Source organism: Grampus griseus (genome assembly GCF_964374135.1).
Source record: "Grampus griseus genome assembly, chromosome: X".
NCBI classification, from domain to species: domain Eukaryota; kingdom Metazoa; phylum Chordata; class Mammalia; order Artiodactyla; family Delphinidae; genus Grampus; species Grampus griseus.
This window is the reverse complement of record NC_138999.1, coordinates 1,248,347-1,276,158: the sequence shown is the minus strand read 5'-3', so window position 1 is coordinate 1,276,158 and position 27,812 is coordinate 1,248,347. Positions and strand designations below refer to the sequence as shown.

The window sequence follows — 27,812 nt, the reverse complement described above, 5'->3', positions numbered from 1 at the left end:
TTTCTATCCTGTTCCGTTGATCTATATTTCTGTGTTTGTGCCAGTACCATACTGTCTTGATGATTGTAGCTTTGTAGTATAGTCTGAAGTCAGGGAGCCTGAATCCTCCAACTTTGTTTTTCTTTCTCAAGATTGTTTGGCTATTAAGGGTCTTTTCTGTTTCCATACAAATTGTAACATTTTTTGTTCTACTTCTGTGAACAGTGCCATTGATAATTTGATAGGAATTGCATTGAATCTGTAGATTGCTTTGGGTAGTATAGTCATTTTCACAATACTGATTCTTCCAATCCAAGAACATGGACTATCTCTCCATCTGTTTGTGTCATCTGTGAGTTCTTCCATCAGTGTTTTATAGTTTTCTGAGTACAGTTCTTTTGCCTGTGTAGGTAGGCTTATTCCTAGGTATTTTGTTCTTTTTGTTGCAATGGTAAATGGCATTGTTTCTTTAATTTCTCTTTCTGATCTTTTGTTTTGTTAGAGTATAGGAATGCAAGAGATTTCTGTGCATTAATTTTGTATCCTGCAGCTTTACCAAATTCATTGATTAGTTCTGGTAGTTTTCTGGTGGCACATTTAGGATTTTTTATGTATAGTATCATGTCATCTGCGAACAGTGACAATTTTCTTCTTTTCCAATTTGTATTCCTTTTGTTTCTTTTTCTTCTCTGATTACTGTGGCTAGGACTTCCAAAACTATTTTGAATAATAGTGACAAGAGTGGACATCTTTGTCTTGTTCCTGATCTTAGAGGAAATGCTTTCAGCTTTTCTCTCTTGAGGAAGATGTTAGCTGTGGGTTTGTCATACATGGGCTTTATTATGTTGAGGTAGTTCCTTCTATGCCCACTTTCTGGAGTGTTTTAATCATAAATTGGTGTTGAATTTTGTCAAAAGCTTTTTCTGCATATATTGAGATGATCATATGGTTTTTATTCCTTAATTTGTTAATATGGTGTATCACATTGATTGATTTGTGTATATTGAAGAATCGTTTGCATCCCTGGGATAAATCCCACTTGATCATGGTGTATGATCCTTTTAATGTTTTGTTAGATCCTGTTTGCTAGTATTTTGTTGAGGATTTCTGCATCTATGTTCATCAGTGATATTGGTCTGTAATTTTCTTTTTTTGTAGTATTTCTGTCTGATTTTGATACCAGGGTGATGGTGGCCTCGTAGAATGAGTTTGTGAGTGTTCCTCCTTCTGCAATTTTTTGGAAGAGTTTGAGAAGGATGGGTGTTAGCTCTTCTCGAAATGTTTGATAGAATTCACCTGTGAAGCCATCTGCTCCTGGACTTTTGCTTGTTGGAAGATTTTTAATGACAGTTTCAATTTCACTGCTTGTGATAGGTCTGTTTATATTTTCTATTTCTTCCTGGTTCAGTTTTGAAGGTTATACCTTTCTAAGAATTTGTCCATTTCTTCCAGGTTGTCCATTTTTATTGGCATAGAGCTGCTTGTAGTAGTCTCGTCTGATCCTGTGTATTTCTGTCGTGTCAGTTATAATGTCTCCTTTTTCATTTCTAATTTTATTGATTTGCATCTTCTCCCTTTTTTTTCTTGATGAGTCTGGCTAAAGGTTTTCGATTTTGATAATCTTCAAGGAGCAATTTTATTGATCTTTGCTGTTATTTTCTTCATTTCTATTTCATTTATGGGGTTTTTTTGTTGTTGTTCTTTCTCTAGTTGCTTTAGTGTAAGGTTAGATTGTTTATTTGAGATTTTTCTTGTTTCTTGAGGTGAGGTTGAATTGCTATAAACTTCCCTCTTAGAGCTGCTTTTCCTGCATCCCATAGGTTTTGGGTCATCATGTTTTCATTGTCATTTGTTTCTATGAATTTTTAAATTTCCTCTTTGATTTCTTCAGTGATTTATTGGTTATTTATTAGTGTATTGTTTAGTCTCCCTGTGTTTGTGTTTTTTACAGTTTTCTTCTTGTAATTGACTTCTAATGTCATAGCACTGTGGTCAGAAAAGATGCTTGATATGATTTCAAATTTCTTAAATTTTCCAAGGCTTGATTTGTGACCCAAGATGTGATCTGTCCTGGAGAATGTTCCATGTGCACTTGAGAAGAAATTCCATTCTTTCAGGTGGAATGTCCTATAAATATGAATTGAATCTCTCTGGTCTATTGTGTCGTTTAAAGCTTGTGTTTCCTTATTTATTTTCTGTTTGGATAATCTCTCCATTGGTGTAAGTGAGGTGTTAAAGTCCCCTACTACTATTATGTTCCTGTCGATTTCCCCTTGTATGGATGTTAGCATTTGCCTTATGTATTGAGGTGCTCCTATGTTGGGTGCATAAATATTTATAATTGTCATATCTTCTCGGATTGATCCCTTGATCATTATGTAGTGTCCTTCCTTGCCTCTTGTAACAATTTTTATTTTAACGTCTATTTTATCGGATAAAAGTATTGCTACTCCAGCTTTCTTTTGATTTCTATTTGCATGGAATATCTTTTTCCATCCCCTCACTTTCAGTCTGTATGTGTCCCTAGGTCTGAAGTGGGTCTCTTATAGATAGCATATATACATACGGGTCTTGTTTTTTTGTATCCATTCAGCCAGTCTAGGTCTTTTGGTTGGAGCATTTAACCCATTTACATTCAAGGTACTTAATTGATATATATGTTCCTATTACCATTTTCTTAATTGTTTTTGGCTTGTTTTTGTGGGTCTTCTCTTGTGTTTCCTGCCTAGAGAATTTCCTTTAGCATTTGTTGTAAAGCTGGTTTGGTGGTGCTGAATTCTCTTAGCTTTTGCTTGTCTGAAAAGCTTTGATTTCTCCATCGGATCTGAATGAGATCCTTGCTGGGTAGAGTAATATTGGTTGTAGGTTCTTCCCTTCCATCACTTTAAATATGTCCTGCCACTCGCTCTGGCTTGCAGAGTTTCTGCTGAAAGATCAGCTGTTAACCTTATGGAGAGTCCCTTGTATGTTATTTGTTGCTTTTCCCTTGCTGCTTTTAATATTTTTTCTTTGAATTTAATTTTTGTTAGTTTGATAAATATGTGTCTTGGTGTGTTTCTCCTAGGGTTTATCTTGTATGGGACTCTCTGCACTTCCTGGACTTGATTAACTATTTCCTTTCCCATGCTAGGGAAGTTTTCCACTATAATCTCTTCAAATATTTTCTCAGACCCTTTCTTTTCCTCCTCTTCGTCTGAGACCCCTATCATTTGAATGTTGGTGCGTTTAGTGTTGTCCCAGAGGTCTCTGAGACTGTCCTCAGTTCTTTTCATCCTTTTTTTATTCTGCTCTGCAGCAGTTACTTCCACCATTTTAATCTTCCAGGTCACTTATCTGTTCTTCTGCCTCAGTTATTCTGCTCTTGATTCCTTCTAGAGTATTTTTCATTTAAGTTATTGTGTTGTTCATCTCTGTTTGTTTGTTCTTTAGTTCTTCTAGGTCCTTGTTAAACATTTCTTGTATTTTCTCGATCCGTGCCTCCATTCTTTTTCTGAGATTTTGCATCATCTTTACTATCATTACTCTGAATTCTTTTTCAGGTAGGTTGCCTATTTCTTCTTCCTCTATTTGGTCTTGTAGGTTTTTACCTTGCTCCTTCATCTATAACATTTTTTTTGTCATCTCATTTTTTTTGATGGGTCAGGCTGTATTCCTCTCTTATTGGTTGTTTGGCCTGAGGCCTCCAGCACTGGAGTTTGCAGGCAGTTGGATGGAGCCGGGTCTTGGTGCTGAGATGAGGACCTCCGGGAGACCTCACTTTGCTTCATATTCCCTGGGGTTTGAGGTTCTCTGTTAGTCCAGCAGTTTGTACATGGCACTCCCACCACAGGGGCTCAGGCCCAACCCCCAGCCTGGGAACCAAGATCCCGCAAGCCACATGGCGTGGCAAAAGAAAGAAAAAAAGGAACAAACGAAAAAGAGCAGAACAATAACAAAGAATAAGAAATAAAATAAAATTAGAAAAATAAAAAATATATTAGAAAAAGTAAAAATGAAAATGAAACAACAACAAAGCAAAACAGAACCACAACAGCGGGGAAAAAAAAAAAAAAAGGCCGGAGGAGGCCCTGGGGGAGAGGGGGCTTAGACCCAGGACACACATGGCCAGAGGGGACTCCAGAGGGCCGAGTTTCAGGCCCGGGATCCCAGCTGGCTCGCCAGGGCCGAGCAGGCAGGGGAGATGCTGGCCTTGTTCCCCTCTGATCCTCCAGTCCCCTGAAGGTCTCTCCCCGTCCCCACTGATCCCCTCACCGTGAGTGGGCCTTTCTGAGGGTGGGAACCCCTCCCCTCTCCCAGCCATCCCTCAGGGACACCAGTCCCGTCCCGCCTCCACGTTTCATACCCGCACTCCTTCCCCTCCACATCCTTCCCAGTCATGCGGGGATTCCTCCCATCTCCTTAGGGGTCTGAGGTCCCCCAGCAGTGCCTAGTAGGTGCCCTGGTTACGAGGAGATGCAAACTCCACATCCTCCTACTGTGCCATCTTCACCCCGCCCCCTACAATAGAATTCTGCATTTTAAGTCACAAGAGGCATGCTTGGAAAATTATGACTAGGTCTTCCCGCTTTGATAAATGCTTGGACATTTTATGATTTTCACCCCTGGAGCCAAGCTAATCTGTTCCAGTTTTCTTAGAAATATTCCAATTTCTGATTTGCAAATGGAAAATCAGGCTAGCAATGCTTCTGCCTTTGGGTAAGAGAGATGGATGTCAGGATGTCAGAATTTCCTCCAACCGTCCTTTTTCTTTGACTCTGGTTTTGAACTTGGAAAATGTAGCCCAAGACAAATAGGGAAATGTGAGTAAGAGTTAGTCAATTTATAAATTTTCAAAGTATCAGCAAAGGTAAATGAAAGAATCCGTTTCCAGCATGGGAAGCAGGCAGATTTTATGAAAGATTGGATGTAACTAGGATTACTTTTATGAGATCTTTTGTGGTTAGTCCCCAACCATATTTTTATAAGTCAGTATGAAAACCTCCACCTGTCATGAACTGTGTTTTCCTGTGATAATTCCAAATGTACCTCCATTCAGGAAATCTCAGCTGTGGGTTGACACATATTATCCTGTCGTGGGATAGTGGAGGATCCTGCAGGAAGCAGTCGATATGTTTTCTAGTTTCCAGTCATCCCATCCTGGGTCACTCGCTGTTCTCTGCTGTATCTACACCAACCCAATATTAATGCCCGTAAGATACTCACTTTTAGGTAGAATTAGGAAAAAAAAAAAACACAAATACAGGAAAAAGATCAGCATAAACCAGGAGTGGGACAGGACTTGAATTCCACCAACTGCCACCCAAATGGAAAATTCCAAGGAGCATCAACTCCCTTGATTTTCAAATGCATTCTAATTTATTCTGCTTTCTGAAGAGCATGAGCAAGAATGAATCTTCTGGGCTTCCCTGGTGGCACAGTGGTGGAGAGTCCGCCTGCTGATGCAGGGGACACGGGTTCGTGCCCCGGTCCGGGAAGATCCCACGTGCCGCGGAGCGGCTGCGCCCGTGAGCCACGGCCGCTGAGCCTGTGCGTCCAGAGCCTGTGCTCCACAGCAGGAGAGGCCACAGCAGTGAGAGGCCCGCGTACCGCAAAAAAAACAAGATGAGCGTAAAGAGGAACTGGGCATACCCATTAAGATGGCCACTGTTTTTTAAAAATAGAAAATGACAAGTGTTGGCAAGGATGTAGGGAAGCGGGGGTCCCTGTGCACTGTTGGTGGGTATATAAATGGTGCAGCTGCTGCGGGAAACAGTGTGGCAGCGCCTCAAAAATTAAAAATAGAATTACCATAGGATCCAGCAATTCCAATTCTGGGTGTACACCTGAAAGAATTGAAAGTAGAGTCATGAAGAGAGATTTGCACACCCATGTTCATAGCAGCAGAATTCACAGCAGCTGAAATGTGCAAACAACCCCAGCGTCCATGGAGGGGTGAATGGATAAGTCAAATGTGGTCCATCCGTGCAAGGGAATATGATTCAGTCTTTAAAAAGGAAGGACATTCTGTCACAGGCTACAGCATGGGTGAACCTTGAGGACATGATACTGAGTGAAATAAGCCAGACACAGAAGAACAAATACTGTTTGATTCCACTCCTATGAGGTCCTTGGAGGAGTCAGATTCACAGTGACAGAAAGTAGGGGCTGGGGGAGGGGAATGAGGTTTGAGTGTTTAATGGCGACACCTTCCGTTTTCCAAGAAGGATGAGTTCTGGAGATGGGTGATGGCGATGGTTGCAAAACCGTGTGGCTGTACTTAATGCCACTGAACCGTATGTTTTTAAATGGCTGAAATGACACTTTCTTTCCACCAATCCAGAGTGTTTTTTTTTTAATTTTATATTGGAGTAAAGTTGATTTACAATGGTGTGTTAGTTTCAGGTGTACAGCAAAGTGAATCAGTTATATGTATATGTATCCATTCTTTTTCAGATTTCTTTCCCATATAAGTTATTACAGAATATTGAGAGAGTTCCCTGTGCTCTACAGTAGGTCCTTGTTATCTGTTTCATAATAGTAGTGTGTATACGTCAGTCCCAAACTCCTAATTTATCACTCCCCTGACCCTCGATTTCCCTTTGGTAACCATAAGTTTGATTTCGAGTTCTGTGAATCTGTTTCTGTTTTCTAAATAAGGTCATTTGTATCATTTTTATTAGGTTCCACATATAAGTGATATCATATGATATTTGTCTTTCTCTTTCTGACTTACTTCGCTTAGTATGATCATCTCTAGGTCCGTCCATGGTGCTGGAAATGGCATTATTTCATTCTTTTTATGGCTGAGTCATACTCCATTGTATGCATATACCACATCTTCTTTATCCATTCCTCTGTCCTTGGACACTTAGGTTGCTTCCATGTCTTGGATATTGGAAATAGTGCTGCTATGAACATAAGAGTGGATGCATCCTTTAGAATTATGGTTTTCTCTGGATATATGCCCAGGAGTGGGATTGCTGGATCATATGGTAGCCCTATGTTTAGTTTTTTAAGGAACCTCCATACTGTTCTCCATAGATGCTGCACCAGTTTACATCCACACCAACAGTGTAGGAGGATTCCCTTTTCTCCACACCCTCTCCTGCATTTGTTTGTAGACTTTTTGATGCCGGCCATTCTGACTGGTGTGAGATAATCAGGGAAGCCCAATAAAACTGCACAAGGCTCTTTGGAATTTACTGGTTAGTCCGTGGAAGGCGGAAGCTCCATCTCTCCTAGAAAAGGCGGGCTTGAATTCGCCCCATGCTCTATCTCAGCTTCTGTGAGGCCGCCCAGCGGCTGGGCAGAAGGCAGCAAGGCCACCGTACACTCAGCCACGTAGAGTTTGCAAAGCTGTGATGGGTAAATAAGGATTCCCCTGCGTCCACTGGCCAGACGAATCGATTGTCACTTTTTCATCTCGGGAGAATTGAGGATAAAGGGCCTCATAATTCAAAGAGTGTGTTGTGGGGAAAGGGGCCAGACTGGGCAAGATGATCAGGGCTCGAGAGGAAGAGGAAGAATTCTTGAGCCCAGATGGGGGGAGGGGGAGATGGAGCGGGTGTGCTTGTTTAAACGTAACAGAAACTTGTGTTGTAAGGGGTATTTTGAGAACTCCTACACCTGGGGGAAGAAAAAAAGACTTACATGTGTCTTTTAAAAAGTAGAGAAATCCAGTTTCATGAAAATGCCATTGCTTTGTGCCACCTTGCCTCTGCATTGAGCTCATGGAACCCCTGTGTATACCAGGGAGGGTGTCTCTGTGAGTAGATCTGGACGTGCCCCAGAAGTCTGATGAGGCGCCTGTCAGATCTCAGGTGTGTTCACGGGGAGACACGCTGGGACCCCAGAGGCACAGGCTGGGTAGGAAGGGGCGGTGGTAAGCAGGATTCCAAGGTGGCCTCAAGACTCCTGTTCCCTAGTGCACACACCCCGTGTAGTCTCCTCCCCTGGAGTGTGGGCAGGACTTGTGAGCCCGATAGGTGTCCTCCTGTGACCGTGTAGCTATGGGTTAACTTGAGTTCATCAGGAGATTATCCTGGGTGGGCCTGACCTAATCAGAGAAGCCCTTTAAAAGTAGAGGAATTCCTTTTTTTTTCATTGTTTGTTGTTGTTTTTATTTTTTTATTTTCTCAATTGAAGTACAGTTGATTTACAACGTTGTATTAGTTTCAGGTGGACAGCAAAGTGATTCAGGTAAACATATATATGTATCCTTTTTCAGATTCTTTTCCCATTTGGGTTATTACAGAATATGAAGTGGAGTTCCCTGTGCTCTACAGTAGGTTCTTGTTGGTTATTTTATATACAGTAGTGTGTCTCTGTTAATCCCAAACTCCTAGTTTATCCCTCCCCCACCCATTCCCCTTTGGTAACCATAAGTTTGTTTTCCATGTCTCTGGGTTTATTTCTGTTTTGTACATAAGTTCATTGGTATCATTTTTTTAGATTTCACACATAAGTGATGTCATAGGGTATTTGTCTTTCTCTTTCCGACTTACTTCACCTAGTCTGATCATCTCTAGGTCCATCCATGTTGCTGCCAATGGCATTAGTTCATTCTTTTTATGGCTGAGTGCTATTCCATTGTATATATGTACCACATCTAAAAAGAAGGCGAAATCCGCCCACAAGAACGAAGTTGGAAAAGGAGCTCTACCTTCCAGTGAAAATACAGACCTTAACAACTAGTTAAAATATGAAGTATGATCAATCCACTCAGGGGGATTTCAACCCAATAGCCAGTAGGTGAAACGTCTAATATGCTCATCGTGTGCATCTCCCTGAATCACGCAGCACGTATGAGTGTGCGTAGTCGATATAACAAGATGGCATGTGAGTGCGGAAGGATAATTATTTCACCTGCACAGTGTAGTGTCTCGATCTCACAGGGCTGGAGAAAATGATTCAGGGTTAAGCCCCACCGAGATCATTAGTCTGTCTCGGGGCAGGAATACTTCACAGCAGAGGAATATTGGGGAAATTTTACAACACATTCTGTCCACAAAGCAGGCATCACTCTTTTGGGTAAGGGGTGATGACCTCCCAGGTGGATCCTGGTAGTTGACTCTTTGACAGTCAAATAGGACAATTCTTCAGACGCAGGTGGCTCCCAAGGTGAACCCACCTTCAACAAGTCTCCCACCTTCCCATCTGGTGGGGTCTTCTGGTGACAGATCATCTCCCTGTCGGATCGCGTCTGTGATTGGCCCTTGTCCCTTCCTGTTTTCTGGATATAAAAGAAACTTCAGGCACCAGTGGTCACCAACACATCCGTGTGATTATTTTAATAGATTTAGACAAACTCAAGTGGGACGAATGGTCCCAATCCCATTTTCTGACCAAAAGATGCTCAGAAGACTTGAGTCGTCAACTATAAATCATCCATGACTAATATCATTAATGGTGGGAGAACCCTTCACAGAGAGAAATAGGGTCGCTCATCAAAAGAAAGGCAGCGGCACTGCCTTTGGATAAGGCAAAACCAACAAAAGCCCACCACACTTCAGTGTCTTAGCTCAAGATGCCGTAACAAGATGCCAGAGGGTGGGTAGCTTAAACAAAAGTAATTGATGTTCTCACAGTTCTGGAAGCTAGATGTCCAAGATCGTGGTGTGGGCAGATTCAGTTCCTGGCGAGACTCTCTTCCTGGCTTACACATGGCATCCTTCTTGCTGTGTCCTCACATGGTAGAGAGAGAGATCTGGTCTCTTTCTCTTCTTATAAGGTCAGTAATCCCATCATGGGGGCTCCACCCTCAAGATCTCATCTACCTGTAATCACCTCCCAAACACCCACCTCCTAACACCATCCTGCTGGGGGGGCAGGGCTTCCACACAGGAATTTGGGGTGAGGGACACAATTTAGTCCCTACAACTCATCCTGGTAAATAGCATCGTTCCGTTGCTCAAACCAAAAGGGAAGCTTGATTCTTCCTCCTTCCCCATATTTCATCCATTTTTAGGCTTTGCTCATTCTATCCATGACAGACATGTCCAGTTATCCCCATCATGGCAGCCACCAGCCCAGACCCAGACACATTCATGAACCTGGACCACAGCCTTAGTCTCCTAAGCATCCCACCTTTGGTCACCGTTCTCCCACTCCCACTCCAGGCAGCTGCGTCTCCAGCTCCACAGCCTCACCTCCGCCTGCACAGCCTTACCTCCAAGCCACAGACTCTAAACTCTCCCTCTCCCCACCGTATCCTACAGGCCCCAGGGTGATCTTCTGGGGCCTCAGTCTCTCCATCTCAGCCCACTCTCTCACCTGCCCTCCTCATTTCAGGCACACCAAGCTTCTCTCTCTTCTTTAACCCACTGGTCCTCAATGGTCTCCTGTGCTCCTTTCCTGGGTGTTCATTCCTTCTTGGGCTTCAAGAGGAATGTCACCCCCTCAGAGAGACGTGCTTTGAGTTTTCCATTCACAGGGACCTCTCCCACCATCTGTTTACTTCCTCAAGACACATATCAGATTCTTTTTTTTAATTTTTTAAATTTTATTTTATTTATTTGTTTATTTTGGTTGCGTTGGGTCTTCGTTGCTGTGCACGGGCTCTCTAGTTGTGTCGAGAGGGGGCTACTCTTCGTTTCTTCGTTGCGGTGCATGGGCTTCTCATTGCGGTGGCTTCTCTTGTTGCGGAGCACAGGTTCTAGGCACACGGGCTTCAGTAGTTGTGGCACGTGGGCTCAGTAGTTGTAGCTCACGTGCTCTAGAGCGCAGGCTCAGTAGTTGTGGCCCACGGGCTTAGTTTCTCTGCGGCGTATGGGATCTTCTTGGACCAGGGCTCGAACCTGTGTCCCCTGCATTGGCAGGTGGATTCTTAACCACGGCGCCACCAGGGAAATCCCCGTATCAGATTCTTTAGTTCTTCATTTCTTTTTTCTGGTCACCGTTTATCCCTCCTAGTACAATGGATGTTCCCTGGGAGCAGGGAGAGTTTCCAATGGGAGGCTGTCCACACCTCCCAGGACCTGCCTCACAAAGAAGCGAAATGTGTTAGGTGGATGAGAGAGGGGATGACCGTTCTCACCTGCCTCCCATCCCTACAAGCAGAATCTCCTCCCCCCAGGATGTCTTCCACCTTCTCCTCCCCTGAGGAGCTGCCCATCCCCCAAGGCTGACCCACAGAGCAGAATATTATCAAGACTGTGACTTACTCCTACATGTCCAAACTCCAATTAAAATGACTAGTAGGGGTTCAGAGAGGGAGAAATCAATGTCATGTCTAAAAAAACAGGAGCTGGGGCTTCCCTGGTGGCACAGGGAGTCCACCTGCCGATGCAGGGGACACGGGTTCGTGCCCCGGTCTGGGAAGATCCTACATGCTGCGGAGCGGCTGGGCCCATGAGCCATGACCGCTGAGCCTGTGCGTCTGGAGCCTGTGCTCCGCAACGGGAGAGGCCGCAACAGTGAGAGGCCCGTGTACCGTACAAAAAACAAAACCCCCCCAAAAAACAGGAGCTAGTGGCACTCCTATACCAGAATCACAGAAGGAGTTTAGCTGGACATATTGCTATGTATAAAACCAACTAAAATACAAACTAGAGTAATTGAAAAAGAAGGAAAAAGTGGGGGAGGGATAAACTAGTAGTTTGGGATTAGATACACACTACTATATATAAAATAAACAAGGTCCTACTGTATAGCACAGGGAATCATATTCAATGTCTTGTAATAACCTATAAGGGAAAAGAATCTGAAAAAGAATAGATAAATATGTATGTATAACTGAATCACTTTGCTGTACACCTGAAACACAACACTGTAAATCAACTATACTTCAATTAAAAAAAAAGATTTTAGTAAAAAAATGAGATTCAGGCCTTCGCTGGTGGCGCAGTGGTTGAGGGTCCGCCTGCTGATGCAGGGGACGTGGGTTTGTGCCCTGGTCCGGGAAGATCCCACATGCCGCGGAGTGGCTGGGCCCGTGAGCCATGGCCGCTGAGCCTGCGCGTCCGGAGCCTGTGCTGCACCACGGGAGAGGCCGCAGCAGTGAGAGGCCCGCGTTCCCAAAAAAAAAAAAAAAAAAAAAGTGAGATTCAAAAGATTTATGAGATTCAGAGGAAACTGGAATATTTGATCCTAAGCAATAAACTGAGGTAAAATGGTCTGCATGCAATAGATAAACATGATTTGCTGAGTTTAAAGCACTAACGCAGGCACTTTGCACTGTGAGAAATCAAATTTGGGTGAAGTAGGAAACTGACGAGGAAAAATAATCTTCCCAGCATGCAGAGGAAAGTTTAAAATGCTTAAGGGGGGGGTTTCCCTGGCAGCGCAGTGGTTGAGAGTCCGCCTGTCGATGCAGAGGACACGGATTCGTGCCCTGGTCTGGAAAGATCCCACGTGCCACGGAGCGGCTGGGCCCGTGAGCCATGGCCGCTGAGCCTGCGCGTCCAGAGCCTGTGCTCCGCAACGGGAGAGGCCCGCGTACTGCCAAAAAAAAAAAAAAAAAAAAAGTGCTTAAGGGGAAAAAAAAAGATCAATTTTGAGACATTAAGAAGAATCGCCAAAGCCAATCTGTGAAAAAGGATTTCCTACAAAGGAATATGGGATAGACGGACCAGAAGCACTAATTATAGAAATGATAGAAGGTAAATGTTTTAATCGAAAGAAATAGAAAAATGACTACATACTGACTTCTCAGTGAAAATTTGAAAGAAAACCAATTCTAGACATGCTCTGGTAGCATTGTCAAGCAAGATAAAGAGTACTCTACAAGTGCTCATGGAAAGATAAAAATAACAGAAGAGCCAGTACTGGTCTGGCTTCATTTCATCTCAGCCACAAGAAATAACACAATGTTATTGGACCTCCAAGCACTGATGAGGGGAAAAATGTCATTATGAAAAATTCCAGGGCTTCCCTGGTGGTGCAGTGGTTGAGAGTCCGCCTGCCGATGCAGGGGACACGGGTTCGTGCCCCGGTCCGGGAAGATCCCACTTGCCGCGGAGCGGCTGGGCCCGTGAGCCATGGCCGCTGAGCCTGCGCGTCCGGAGCCTGCGCTCCGCAACGGGAGAGGCCGCAACAGTGAGAGGCCCGCGTACCGCAAAAAAAAAAAAAAATAATAATTCCACAGTGAAACCATTATAAAATTATCTATTGCTCCCAAAGTAGTGTTGATTTTCAATACCGTTAATACAATTAACTATATTCTACTCGGTAACCGTGCAGTGCTGCAGACTCAGGTGGTGGAGAGGAAACCACTTTCTAAGTAAATGAATGAATCCTGCAGCCAGATAGATTTACCCCCTAAATCGAACATTTTTTGTGTTATGCAAATTATTTGCCTCCAGAGCAGTTAGAAAGTGTAAAGAGGGGATGATTCTTGATCCACACTTCAAAAAGACATCAAAAACCAGAAAGCAAAACAGATGAGGATTTTCAAAAGTTTTTCAAAAATCAGGTCATAGCCAAGTCATCCTTGTCTTCAAATCTATCAAGCCGTGGAACAGGGATAAAATACCTTTAATAGGATTTTCTGATGATGACTAAATAATTTGTATAGTCTCCTCTGAGGGACAGAATCAACATGAGTTGACTGTAATGTGTTTGATCCTTTCCTCTGTAGATTAGTGCTCCTTAAAGAGGGGGACAAGTCTTCCCACATGAAAATGTGGAATTGAAAACCTTTCTAAGAATTAAAGTATTGGCTAAAATCCTCAACTGGTATGTGCTCCAAAGAAAAAGTTACAATTGTGTGGGAAGGAGATCTATCTAAGACGGGATATTTTAAGAACCGGGCATCCATGAATCTGCTGAAATGTTTTTTTCCTTTTCATCATTTCAGAAACTCAGGAGAGTCGCTCGACTTTCTGGAAGACCCTATTGGATACGCAGAAAATGGAAGTGGGATGGTCCAAATCCACAGAGACGCACTCCCGTGCCATCTGTGGAATCGCTGACTCCGTCCCTGGTGAGTGCCCTTGTGCGTGTCAGTAAACGGTGTGTGTATGCATGAGCTGCTTGGTGCAAAATATGATTCTTAACCCTGACCTTGACCTACAGGTGTTGAGGGGATGAGGTAGGTAATCCCCTGCCATATTAATCCTGGTGACCATCCTCTGCAGTGGGTCTTCCGAGACAGAGATTCAACTTAGAATTTCCCTGTGACACACTTTCTTGGGTCCAACTGGGACTCAGAACCAGGAGGGGGGGTACCATACGGCAGGGCCCCCTGAGGCCCATTTGGGTCTGAGTCATAGCTGGGTCAGGAGCAATTCAGCCAGTCCGTGGAGTCTTTGCTGCACATGAATTATATGTGAGAGTCAGGCACAAAATGAGAACAGAATGCAGTCAGATACTCGACCACGATATCTAGGATTTAAGCCCTGCTCAGGGCGCAGGGCACGTCTTAACTTGCAGCACCTTCACTACGGCCCTTGAAGGAAGACATCCTCTGGCCGATGTTTATAAATGAGAAAGTTGAGGCACAATGCTTGAGTCAGCGTCAAGGTCACACAGTTTGTAAACGTGGAAGAGTCGGGATGCTAATTCAGACAGGATCAGGTGCAGGAAAAGGAAATGACTTGTATCTAAGTGTTGGGGCCGATGGTTAATTTCCAAACGTGGTCACCATCTATTGGAAAACCCCTAAGGTCTAGCATTTGAGAGATGGAGGGCAGAAATTCCTTCTAGGGAAGAAATACCCAGACCCCCTGGTGGAGAGTCATCTGGGTTCTGCTGGGAAGTGCCCAGGGAAGTGGTCACAGAACGCTGTGTAGCAGCAGCCAAGGTTCTCACCTCCCTGGTATCTGACTTGAGGGTCTTCCACCGGGAAGCAGTAGGAGCTCCTCTTAATAGCAGAAGCTATGTCAGTAGTCATTGTAGTGACAAAAATTGTCTCCTCGACCAGACTCTATCCAGCTCCCCTAAATTCTTCAGTGAGGTCTGATTTTTGGACTTTTGTGTACATTTCTGCATTGTCCAATTTTAGCAAGAGCCACGCTTAGTCGGTTTAACCAGAACCCACCCCCTTCGTATCTGGTCATCTCCATGTCTGGTCAACTTCGTATCTGCTCATCTCAATATCTGATTAGATTCCTCATCCTGCACGCCCCACCCCCCAGGTGACGTCTAGTCACCCTTCCCTGTCTTCAGCAGGAATCCTGTGGGGTCAGTTTAGCCAGAATGCCCTCACCCCTAATTTTCCTGTTGGTAGTTTTCCATCCACTGACCCTCACCTGCTCCGTGGCTATAAATCCCCACTTGCCTGTGCTGCCTTTGCAGTTGAGTCTGGCTCTATACTGAGCTCTCTTTGCTCTGTTGCAATAGTCCTGAATCAAGTCTGTTTTTACCACTTTTTCTGTCCTGCTCTGGTTTTTCTTTAACAGTAATAGCAATAATAGCAGTAGTAGTTGTTGTTGTAGCAATGATTGGAGTAGGAGTAGCAGTCATAGTAACATTAGTAACAATCGTGGCAATAGTTGTATTAATAGTAACAATACTTGTAGTAGTTGTTATCCTAGCAGTAGTAACAAGAGTGGCAGTAGTTGTAGTAGCAAATTGTAGTAGCCATAGTAACAATAGGGGCAATAATTGTTGTAGTAGCAATAATTGTAGTTATTGTAGTAGCAATGCTAGTTATAGTAGTATTGATAGTTGTTACAGAAGTTGTAGTTGCGATACTTGTAAAAATAGTTGTAGTAGTATTTGACGTAGTACCTATAGTTGTAGGAAGAGGAGGAGAAATAATTACAGAAGCAGCTTAGCAGTAGTAACAGCACTAGGTCTGGCAGTAATCACTGTCCTAGAACTAGATGTTGTAGTAATTGTAGTTGTAGCCACAGTAACAATTGTAACAGTAGTAACAGTGGTACTGGTAATTGTTATAATTGTAGTAGTAAATGTAATAGCTGTAGTAGTCATTGTAGTACCACTCATTGTTGCAATAATTGTCACTGTAGCACTAGTAATAATTATAGTAGTGTTTGTAATAGTCGTATTGTAGTGATTGTTAAAATTGTTGTCATAGACATAATAGCTGTAGTGATGGTTGTAGTAGCACTAAGTGTAATCACTGTAGTTGGGGCAGTAGCAATAATTGTAGTAGTGGTGGTAATAATAGTAGTGTTTGTAGCACGAGCAACGGTTGTAGTTGTGGTAGTAATAGGAGTTGTGATGCTAATAGTTGTAGCCATCACTGTAGCTGTAGCAGTAATTGTAGTAGTTGTGATAGTAACAGCAGTAGCTGTCGTAGTCCTAGGAGTACCGTTTGGTGTCACAGCAGTAGCTGTAGCCACAGCAATAATGGTACTAGTGATCGTCGTCAGAATTGCTGTGCTTGTAATAATAGTAGCAGTTGTCGTGGCGCTAATTGCTGTAGTCACAATTGTAGCAGCAGTGGTAGCAGTAGTTGTAGTAAGCGTTACAGTTGTGAGAGTAACCCTAAGAGTTGTAGTAGTAATTATACCAGTACTGATTGCTGTAATAGTTACAGCACTGGTAATAATTATAGTAGTGTTTGTAACCATAGTAGTTGTAGTAGTTGTAACTGTAGCAGTAAATGTAATAGTTGTGGTGGTTGTAGGAGGGGTACCTTTTATGGCGGTAGCAACTGTTGTAGTTGTAGTAATAAGAGTTGTGACCGTAAGAGTTGTGGCAGTACCAATTGTAATAGCGGTGGGTGTAGCAGTAGCAAAAATGATAGTAGCCGTGACAGTAGTAGCGACTACAGTAGTGGCAGTCATTGTTGGAGTCACTGGGATTGCTGTACTTGTAAGGATAATAACAGTAGCAGTTGTACACATTGCTGTAGTCATTATAGTGGTAGGAACTTGTAGCAGCAGCAGTAGCAGTTGTAGCAGTAAACAGTACAGTCGTAGTAGTAAACCTCATGGTTGTGGAAGTAGTTACACCAGCACTAATTGCTGCAGTCATCGTAGCAGCAGTCACAATCGTAGCAGCAATGGTAGTAGTCGTTGTCGTAGTGGTAAATGCTACAGTTGTAGTAGTAAATGCGATAGTTGGAGTAGCAGTTACAGTAGCACTAGTCGCGGTACTCATTGTGGTCGTGCAGTCGTCTGCACGCCGTCATCACTAACAACAGTCCTGCGTGTAAACTGTGCCGGGGGCGGGTGCAGCCATAGGGGTTCTCACCAGCTGAGCTCAGTGGACCCTCGCCGTGCCTTTATGTGACCCGTCCCGGCCTCTGAGAGGCGGAGTGACCTGCCCAAGCTCGCACAGCTGGTACCAGGCACAGTCTCACCCCTGCATCTCCTGTGCTTGGCCCTGCTTAGGAGAGATAAGGAATTAAAACACACTTTCTAAAAAATAAAAATAAAAACCCAAAACTACACAAAAGGAGGCATGCTTTCTGTCTTCAAAGAATTCTCCACCTCTGAGGGCCATCACGCCCGGGGAGAAATGGGGCAAGAAATCACCTCCAAAGACACGCACCTTCAAGATTACGGATGACACACATGTGTCCAGGAGAAAAGTCTACAGTTTTTGTTTGCTATGAAAGAGATGTTTGAATCCAAGGATTGTGAGAAACCATTGAGAAAATGGTTAAACCGATGCCACCAGATGCATTCCTCTCCTTCTCGAGAGGCAGGGAGAGCCCACGAGAAAGCCGTTCCTCATTAGGAGTGGGCTGTCATCCAGATGCGCTCTCAGTGCAGCTTTGCAGTTCTTCCTTCACCCCTGGACAGCTCTCGTGACCACAGTGACCACAGCCAGGGAGCCCCAGGGAGCTTTGCAGCCTGAGGATGTTACAGCATCCGTGGGAGCTGAGCTCGTTTTGTAACCTCATGGGAGACCCGTCTGCATCACAACTCAGTACCCGGTGTTTGCAAGCAGCCCGCTCGCAGACCTCCCACCCCCTCCCCTGTGTGCTCACTACAAGGTGAGCCTGGTCTCGTCTCGTTTGCTCTACCCGGCGCTATGAGTCCTGCAGGGCCAGCTCCTGAAGGAGTTTGCCTCTTCCTGATACAGGTCGCTTATGACTTAGATCCCCTCTCTGGTTTCCACCAGGATGACAGGTGGTCTGATCGTGAAGGGACTTTGGGGACCTCCATTTTCAGATGGAAAAACAAAAGTCCGTACCAGCTCCATGATATATTCGGTAACATGACCGTGTCTGAGACCTTTTAATGCCAAGAACATCTCAATGACTGTTGGGCTTGGATTTATGCACTTACCTGACGTGTGGAATCGTTAGTTGTAGGTGCGTTTCTGTGTGTATAACACACACATACGTATATAAACATCCAGTGCCTTCACCACACACACACAGACTTATACAGACATACACACACGCACTAATATACTTTGTCTGTTGTACGTTATTAAAAGCATAACAAAGTACTTTTAGTAAAAGTATGTTTTACATCTACTCATTGGACAACCTGTCTCAGTGTACTTTGAAATATTTGTCATACACAACTTTCCCCAGACAGGTGAGGTCAGAAAGCTTATTCCTTTTCGTTCCAATGTAGCAAAAGCAGGACATTAAGAGGACGGTGATTAATTATGACATGTCCCCAAAAGGGCCAGATTCTTGCCTTTGGAACCATTTCCAAGGTAATGTCTTTTTCTTTACCCTGGAGCCCTGCCGACAGACCCCTGGGATGGGAGAAATGCGCCTTTTGGTATCACACACCCAGAATGATGTTTAACCAAATATCTGGGTGCCCCGGGACTAGTCAAGCTGAAACACGAAATTATCCCTCACGGGTCTTCCAACCCTGCAAAAGTGCAACAGCTCAGACATTAAGAATAAGGAAAGGGCATCCCTGGTGGCACAGTGGTTGAGAGTCCGCCTGCCGATGCAGGGGACGTGGGTTCGTGCCCCGGTCCGGGAAGATCCCACATGCCGCGGAGCGGCTGGGCCCGTGAGCCATGGCCGCTGAGCCTGCGCGTCCGGAGCCTGTGCTCCGCAGCGGGAGAGGCCACAGCAGTGAGAGGCCCGCGGACCGCAAAAAAAAAAAAAAAAAAAAAAAGCTTGTGATGAGAAATAGAAGAAAAGTCAGGATACAGATTTCTCCGTGTTTACTGGGAAGTACTTCCAGCAGGAGGCTTGGGGGTGTGTTCGGACAGGTTCGCTTTGGAAGAGTTTCTTGTGTGGTTTGCAAGCCGCCACTCACGAAAGCCACGCCGGGACCTCACAGTTGGTGGGAAACTGTGCTGTGATTTCTGACGGCTCCAGAGCTGCCTTATGTGTTAACCACTAAGAAGCTAAGGGAAGGGAGGGGTCCTCGCCTGGATCCGGCTGGACCCACGCCCACACGTTGGCTGTGTGATATTCAGCGCACAGAGCAAGGAGAGAAGCCCTCGTCCCCTGCAGCGGGCACAAACCCCGATTGCTTTGTGCGCTCCACCCCCGATCGCCCACATTCCTCTTAGAAAGTGTCGACTTGGGGAAAAACAAAAAAAGCACAACGTGAGAGTTGTGAGTTAAGTTTTACTGGGGGCAAAATGAGGACTGCAGCCTGGGAGACAGCATTTCAGACAGCTCTGAGCAACCGCTCCAAACAGGTAGCAGGGGAGGGGGGAGGTCAGTATATATGTGGGATTTCGGTGAACGGGGAGTGCATTCAGTCAGTGTATATGTGGGATTTCGGTGAACGGGGAGTGCATTCAGTCAGTGTATATGTGGGATTTCGGTGAACGGGGAGTGCATGCAATCAGTCAGTATATATGTGGGGTTTCGGCGAAGGGGGAGTGCATGCAGTCAAGCACATATTTTTGCAGGTTTCTGCTAGTCTCCTGCAGGTTACTGCTAGCCACACGGAACAGACGTCACCAGGAAGGATTTTAGTGCTTTCCTGGTTACGAGGAGGTGCAAGCATTGGGCTCATAAAATCATCTCCTGAAAATCTCTAACTATCTGAAGACCTGTCCTGCCAGTTTTTCCCAGAGCACAGAGTTCCTCATTCCTGGTCTCCACCCTGAGCTCCTTTCCGGGGGTGTTGAAGGTCAGCAGCTGCAGCGGCTCTTGATTTAATCCTTGTAGAGGTGACGGCAAGGGCCAATCTGTAGTTGGCAAGAGCAACATGAGAAAACTACTCCCCCAGCCCCTCCTAAGTCGCAGAGATGAGCAGCTAATGAGGTGATAACAGAGTGAAAAAGCAGCGTGGATTACACGCCCACGGAGCACCAGTGGTTCCATTAAATGCTGACAGTGCTCTGATGACAGAGGGATGAGGTATCTCCCATCTAACAGGTTAAGGAACTTAAGTTTAGAGAGATTAAGTCATCAAGGTCCCTCCACTGATCAGAGGCAGAGCTTCTCCTGTTTACCTGAAAGACCCCCAAATCCTCTTCTGTGATCACCTGGTGACCACGGTTCCAGGAACAAAGGGTGTAAACCCACCTGCCTCCAAATCAAAGACGGTGCATGGCAGAATCAACCTCGTAAGTCCTGAGGTCCCACAGACCTTCTCTTCCTCCTTCCATGGTTCACCCTCTTTCATGTATTATTTCAACACGTGTTTATCTGTCAAGGGGTTCTGTGTGCTGGCCACCATTCTGGCTCTAGTAAACAAGCCAGGTCAAGTCCCTGCTTAATGTCCATCCCAGGGGAAGAAGCAGACAGTGAGTGGACATGCAAGTAGATGAAATGCACGATGTGCTTTTTTACATGGTCGTTGAGTGTTCCGAGGTTGAGCAGGGAGAGGACAGACTGACCAGAGGAGCCCTTGCAGCACTGTGGCCGGAGAGGGCTTCTATGCGGGGTGACGTTTGTCCGGAGACCTGGCTGAGGTGAGGAAGGGAAAGGACAGCTGTGCCCCAGCCAGGAGCAGACTGTGTGGACAGTAGAACAGCGATGGTCCGGCACGGAGGGATGCAGCTCGAGCAGATGTGTGTGCAGGAGGCTGAGGCCAGAGGGACTGGGGCAGGTCTTGTTATCTTACTTGGATTTTGGAGTCTGTCATGAGTGAGATGGGAGCCACTGGAAGTTTTTCTCGGATGGAGCCGATGGTGGTGGTGGTCGACCCACAACTGCTGGGAATTCCTTGCCATTTCCATGAACAGCGACCTGTCTTCCAATGCAAGCCCTGACTCTTGTTGGATACCTACCCTGCTTGCTGGAACACAGGGGGCCCATGGGAGAGACAAGCTGCAAATCGGCGAAAGGCACATAGCCCCGCTGGTAACTACTGAGCACAGGGTATAAATACCCCGGCTCACACACCTCTCAGCCCGGCTCACCCGAGGAAAGTGCTTTAAGGTGCTTCTCAGAGCATCACCATGATATTACGCTCCAGTCACCTGGGTGTGGCTGGCCTGATAATTCCCCCCTCCTTGGCTACTTTCCTTCCTTGCGTGACCTCCCCATCCCACTCCTGGAGCTCCCTGCCCCTCCCTGCGTTCAACCCTCAACCCAGGCTCTGCTTCTGGGGGAAGGTCAGTTGCGAAACCTGACCTGGGTACAGACAGGATCAGTCTGACTGCTGTGTGGACAGCAGTGATGCAGGAGGGACTGGTGGCAGGTCCTGGATGTTGGCGTTGTCCAGGGACAGATGTCCAGCGCCTTGGACCAGGCAGGAGATGGAGGTGGGGTGATGAGCAGCAGCCTCCCTGGGGACTTGCTGATGAACGGCATAAATAGATGCAGGGAATCTGCGTGGTTATCTGGGCTTCTCTTTTCCTTGCTGAGGCTGCCCTGTTCTTGACGGTTCTGTGCCTTCTCGCTCTCTCGCCTTGCCTTCTCCAGCCCTCCCCCATACCCACCACCTTGATCATTAACAGTACTGCAGAATTTAATTCAACGCAAGGCTTTTGTGGAGCGTGGTGTAGGCGTTAGACACCCACCCAGGTACCAGGGAGACAGAAATTCGTACTTCCCATCCAAGGTGTGATGAACAGAGGCAGCAAATCATCGGGATACAGTGTAAAACTGCACCACGTCTGTCTGATGTGAAGACAAGTTTGGGCAAATAAAACTTGTCTTTTCTGAGTAGTGTTTTTTTTAATTGGAGTAGAGTTGATTTACAATATCGTGTTAGTTTCAGGTGTACAGCAAAGTGAATCAGTTATACATATGTATACATTTTTCAGATTCTTTTCCATTATAGGTTATTACAAGATATTGAATATAGTTCCCTGTGCTATATAGTAGGTCCTTGTTGCTTATCTATTTATATATAATAGTATGTATGTGTTAATCCCAAACTCGTAATTTATCCCTCCCTCCCCTTTCCCCACTGGTAACCATAAGTTTGTTTTCTACGTCTGTGGGTCTGTTTCTGTTTTGTAAATAAGTTCATTTGTGTCATTTTTTAGATTCCACATATAAGTGATATCATATGATATTTGCCTTTCTATGACGTACTTCACTCAGTATGATCATCTCTAGGTCCATCCATGTTGCTGCAAATGGCATTATTTCATTTTTTTTATGGCTGAGTAATATTCCATTGTATATATGTACCACATCTTCTTAATCCACTCATCTGTTGATTGGATTGTTTCCATGTCTTGGACATTGTAAATAGTGCTGCTGTGAACATAGGGGTGCATGTATCTTTTTGAATTAGTTTTCTCTGGATATATGCCCAGGAGTGGGATTGCTGGGTCACATGGTAGTTGTTTTTAGGTTTTTAAGGAACCTCCATACTGTTCTCCATAGTGACTGTATCAATTTACAGTGTAGGAGGGTTCCCTTTTCTCCACACCCTCTCCAGCATTTATTGTTTGTAGACTTTTTGATGATGGCCAGTCTGACTGGTGTGAGGTGATACCTCATTGTAGTTTTGATTTGCATTTCTCTAATAATTAGCAATATTGGGCATCTTTTCATGTGCCTGTTGGCCACCTGGATGTCTTCTTTGGAGAAATGTCTATTTAAGTCTTCTGCCCATTTTTCGATTGTGTTGTTTTTTGTTGTTGTTGAATTGTATACACTGTTTGTATATTTTGGAAATTAAGCCCTTGTCGGTCCTATAGTTTGCAAATATTTTCTCCCAGTCCATAGGTTGACTTTTCCTTTTGTTAATGGTTTCCTTTGCTGTGTAAAAGCTTATAAGTTAGATTAGGTCCCATTTGTTTATTTTTGCTTTTATTTCTATTGCCTTAGGAGATGGACCTAAGAAGACATTAGTGCAATTTATGTCAGAGAATGTTTTGTGTACATTCTCTTCTAGGAGTTTTTTAAAATTTACTTTTATTTATTTATTTTTGGCTGTGTTGGGTCTTTGTTGCAGTGCATGGGCTTCTCATTGCAGTGGCTTCTCTTGTTGTGGAGCACAGGCTCTAGGCGCATGGGCTTCAGTAGTTGTGGCTCGCAGGCTCTAGAGCACAGGCTCAGGAGTTGTGGCGCACGGGCTTAGCTGCTCCGCGGCATGTGGGATCTTCCCAGACAAGGGCTTGAACCCGTGTCCCCTGCATTGGCAGGCAGGTTCTTAACCACTGCGCCACCAGGGAAGCCCTCTTATAGGAGTTTTATGGTGTCATGTCTTATATTTAAGTCTTTAAGGCATTTTGAGTTGATTTTTGTATATGGGGTATGGGTGTGTTCTAACTTCATTGAGTTGCATGCTGACTAGTGTTTTTGAATGTCTGTCTTTATATAAAATGCAATGGGTATATATTTATATTTATCTCTTGATACACAAACACGAATTATCGTTGCCTTCTAATTAACTGAAGTAGGTAGTCTTGCAGTGTGAGCCTTCAAGAAAATAAAGATGTTCGTCAGAAATGGATCACCTGTACAACTGTCATGTGTATAACACATTATCATGTTCAAGGGACTGTATAATTTAGCTCATTTGTCTCATTTAGACTCATCTGTGATGAGGCTACGTTATTTCATCATCAAGATCATCTTCACCACTGTCATCACCACCACCACCACCACCACCATCACAACCACAATCATCATCACCATCACCATCATCTCCATAATTATCAACATCATCACCACCAATAGTATCACTATCGTCACCATCATCATTACCACCATCACAATTACCATCATCACCACCACCACCACCACCACCATCACCACTATCGTAATTATCACCTTTATCACCACCATAGTCATCATCACCACCACCACCATCTCCATAATTATCAACATCATCACCACCACCATCACCACCATCATCACCACAATCACCATCATCCTCATCATTTTCATCCTCACCATCCTCACCGTCATCACCATGTTACAGAAGTTGAGCCTCACCCAAGGTCACAGAGCTAATAACTAATGACACCATCACTCATACGCAGACCTTGCCAAAGCAGAGCTCTCTGCCCACTCCCCCTACCACATGCCAGGAACCTTCCTTCAAAGACAGATACGGCTTGCCCTTTCCTCTCCTCTCCTTCCTACTTGCCCCCTGAAATGGGGAGCCACCCTCCTGCACCGTGAGGCCGTGAGTAGGGGTGGAGGAGTGGGGAGATGCAAGGACCCTGCTTTTGGAGGACTGACACCAGCCCTGACCCCATTCCTCAGGGTCACCTTTACGTGAGAGGGAATCACGTTTCCATCATTTTTGAGCCCTGTTGTTTTAGGGTTTCTGTTCCTGCCAGCCCTAATCCTGATGCAGTCTTCAAGCTCCACAGATCCTGCAAACCACCCCCCTCCTCCCATATCGTACGCACATGCCAAACCCCCCATCCTAACTACTCTGAAGGCGGCTCAGCCATTTCCATAATCTGATTTGCTTTTAATCTGTGTTGGAAAGGATAAAAGCAATGGCCTTCGAGGGCAGACCTGGACCAAAACCACGCAGCTGCACCAGGTAAAAACGCTGCGGATAAGTGTTTGTTTGGAAAGCGCTGGCTTATCGCGAGGGATGTCTAGGAGCGCTATTAAGCAGTATTTTAAAAATCCAGTTTATTCTAAAGTGCGTATTTTCCATCTCTGGCTCAGGTCCAGCCAGCAAAGAAAGACAGGCTTTGGCTTGTGGCTTCTTTTATTCCTCATCCCAAATTGACCATCACCGGTAAATGAGATCAAAGCTTCCAGCCCATCAGCCCGTAAAGGCCCCTGGGAAAGGGAATGTTAAGCCGTCATCGGGACCCAGCTGGACATGGGAGTGGGTGGCCCAGTGCCCACGAGGGCATCATTGTATCTCAGCCTTGCCCTGTTGTGACTGCATGGACCACACATCCTAGGAAGAAGTCCAGCCTCTCAGAGGATTTTTCTGACACAGTGAGAGGCCAGTTATCAGAGGCAGTGAGCCTTGAGGCTGGATGACGGCTCACGTCAGAGGGGGAAGATCTTGTTTTCTTACTGAACTCTAGTTGATGTGCAATAATGCATTAGTTTCAACTGTCCAGCAAAGTGAGTCAGTTTGTTTTGGGTTTTTTGCAGGTTACTTTTCCTTATTATTACAAAATATTGAGTATAGTTCCCTGTTATATAGTAGGTCCTTGTTGATGAGCTATTTTATATATAGTGTGTATCTGCTAATCCCAACCTCCTAATTTATCCCTCGCCCTCCCTTTCTCCTTTTGTAACGATAAGTTTGTTTTCTGTGTCTGAGTGTATTTCTGTTTTGTAAATAAGTTCATTTGTATCATTCTTTTTTAGATTCCACATATAAGTGATGTTTGTCTTTCTCTATCGGACTTACCAGTACTTCACTTAGTATGATCATCTCTAGGTCCATCCATGTTGCTGCCAGTGGCATGATTTCCTTCTTTTTCATGGCCGAGTAATATTCCATTTTATACATGTACCACATCTTCTTTATCCATTCCTCTGTTGCCGCACATGTAGGTTGCTTCCAAGTCTTGGCTGTTGTAAATAGTGAGCGTAGGGGTGCATGTATCTTTTCAAATTATAGTTTTCTCTGGATATATGCCCAGGAGTGGGATTGCTGGGTCATATGGGAGCTCTATATTTAGTTCTCTGAGGAACCTCCATCCAGTGGCTGCATCAGTTTACATTCCCATCGACAGTGCAGGAGGGTCCCCTTTCCTCCACACCCAGGAGGGGCCCTTCTTGATCACCACAGAGCTGTGCTGCAGGCTGCCTGGGGGCCCGGAACACATCCCTGGACATTGGTAGAAAGGGGAGTGCTGATGTTACTGGACACAGAACAGCCTCTGTGGTAGGATGTTTATGCAATGGACATCTGGGAAATACGTGAAGATAATTCTGCCCTTGACATTCCAGTGGCCAGGAGGGCACATCAGAAAAGCATGGAGTGCTGGTCATGGGCTGCTTCCTAACAGTGCTGTGAGCAAAGCCGGCTCAGTATTTACCAAAGGAGAGACATCTGGGTCTTTCGTGCCAACAATTTAAATTAGTCTTGCAAAAAAGCAAGGATTTAATCCAGTCCAAAGAAAATTGGATTAAGGGAAGAGCATTTTGTAAAATGCTCCTGGAAACTATGCCAGAAGCCGTAGCACAATGGTTGTAAGAGAGTTTTACAGGAGTGTGATGAGATGGGTGTGTGTGTGTACACGCAAGAGGTTTATTGTGTGACTAGAGTGAGACAGGTGCAGAGAAATCATGGGACTCGGTGGGGTGTGCTCAGGGGGAATTTAATAGATGCTCTAAGAGAAATATATACAACTCATAGAATATCTTCAGTACAGGACTTCCCTGGTGGTTCAGTGGCTAAGACTCTGTGGTGCAGCATGGCCAAAAAAAAAAAAAAAACCAAACAAAAAAATCCTGTATGATTGCACTATTAATACCACTCTGTGTTCGTTCGTCAATCAGTATGATTCTTTCTCTCCGAGTACCGCTGATTTTACCATCGGGCTTTATCATCTTGAAACATGCAGATGTGGGTATTAGTCAGCTGAGGCCGCTGTAACAGAACACCCCACACTGGGCAGCTTAAACAATGGAAATTTATTTCTCAGTCTGGAGGCTGGGAGTTTGAGATCACGGCATGGACAGGCTCAGTTCCCGGCGAGGCGCTCTTGTTGGCTTACAGATGCCACCTTATCTGCATGTCCTCGTGTGGTGGAGAGACAGACCCCATACCATATTATAACCTCATTTCACCTTCATTAATTGTTTGCCCCAAATACAGTTACTCTGGGGGGTTAGGGCTCCAACATATGACTTTTGAGGGGATATAAATCCAGCCATAGCAACATGGCTTGAGATAAGCAGGCAGGCTTGTCACAGCCCAGCAGGGGCATCTCAGCTCCCTACCTCGTTCCGTTTCTGAATGGGAACATTTCCCAACAAGGCTGAGAAACCTGCTAGTTGAACAGTCACCCCCCACTGCTCCCCACGTTTGTAGAGCCCTTCAGTTCCCTGAGGTCAGGATGCCCCTGCTGTGCCCCTAAGCCCTGCCCCTCAGAATTCCTGCCCACATCCCAGCCGCCAGATCTGGGCTTCAGTGACTGGGCCTCCCTCTGGTCCCAGAAGGCCACTAGAATCAGCTCAGTGCAGGGAATACACAGCCTCCAACCCCCAAGGGGAGGTGGAGTAGGAATCCCCCAGCCCCCTCGGGCAGCTCGCTCACAGGTGCTGTCCAGGGCACTGGGGTTTCCAGAGCAGCTAAGTCCAAATGCCCCACAGTGCTGCCTGGCCTGGTTCACAGCCCTGGTCCCCCATCCCTTTCCCTCACCCCAGATACTCCCAAGTCTGCATGCTGTGGGACCCCAGCCACGACAATCAGCAGAGATCCTGGAAAAATAAAACCCACCCTGGATAGTTCCCCAAGAGGAGAAAAAGAAGCAAACACCTTCGGTACGTCAAACTCCATCCATTCAACACCTATGAGAAAAGTCAGCTCTATTTTTTTTTGAATTCTATGTATTTTTTTATAGAGCAGGTTCTTATTAGTTACCTATTTTATACGTATTAGTGTAGATATGTCACTCCCAATCTCCCAATTCATCCCACCATCACCACCCACCCCTGCTTTCCCCCCTTGATGTCCATACGTTTGTTCTCTACATCTGTGTCTATTTCTGCCCTA

At 45.1% G+C, this 27,812-nt stretch overlaps 1 long non-coding RNA gene across 1 annotated transcript in view; it reads left to right on the top strand.

Moving 5' to 3' along the window:
* Positions 1-13,876, top strand: part of LOC309839273 — a 101,401-nt gene extending 87,525 nt beyond the window's left edge. The window contains exon 3 of the long non-coding RNA XR_014298493.1: positions 13,754-13,876. This is a non-coding gene — a long non-coding RNA (uncharacterized lncRNA). The remainder of the gene's footprint in view (positions 1-13,753) is intronic.
* The last annotated feature ends 13,936 nt before the right edge of the window (positions 13,877-27,812 follow it).